Source organism: Euleptes europaea, chromosome 15, assembly GCF_029931775.1.
Source record: "Euleptes europaea isolate rEulEur1 chromosome 15, rEulEur1.hap1, whole genome shotgun sequence".
In the NCBI taxonomy this organism is placed as follows: Eukaryota; Metazoa; Chordata; class Lepidosauria; order Squamata; family Sphaerodactylidae; genus Euleptes; species Euleptes europaea.
In genome coordinates this window covers 35,721,391-35,722,076 of record NC_079326.1, presented here as the reverse complement: position 1 = coordinate 35,722,076, position 686 = coordinate 35,721,391, and positions in this window count along the sequence as shown.

Genomic DNA, 686 nt, shown 5'->3' with positions numbered 1-686 from the left:
GAAGATTGGGAGGAGGTGGTGCAGGAAATCTGTATGTTTCTAAAATGGAGGTGGGGGATAAGTGGGAAGTGGGGACAATTGTATTTAAAACCATACAGTTCTTATTGTTTCTATTCTTGCTATGTGTGTGTGTTAACTGCCGTCAAGTCGCTTCTGACTCATGGCGACCCTATGAATTGAAATGTCATATATTGGCAAGATGTAAGTAGCATTTGTACATTTCTGGGCCTTTTCCGTTTGCAGCTCCAAATCTGACTCATTTCTGAATCTTCACTATGTGGAATAACACAAGAAAATTGGGAGGAGGTGGTGGAGGAAATCTGTATGTTTCAAAAATGGAGGTGGGGGATAAGTGGAAAGTGGGGACAATTGTATTTAAAACCATACTGTTCTTATTGAATAGTGAATTCAATTATTCTTGCTATACCAACATATATATATTTTTGCCGTCAAGTCTCATCTGATTTATGGTGACCCTTGGTGGGTTTTTCAAGGCAAGAGAGATTCAGAGGTGGCTGGCCATTCCCTGCCTCCGTGTCACAACCCTGGTATTCCTTGGAGATCTCCCATACAAATACTTACCAGGGTCAAATTGTAGGGTTGCCAGCTCCAGGTTAGAAATTTAGGAGCGGAGCCTGGGGAGGGAGTTCAGCAGGGATGTGATATGATAGAGTCAACCCACCAAA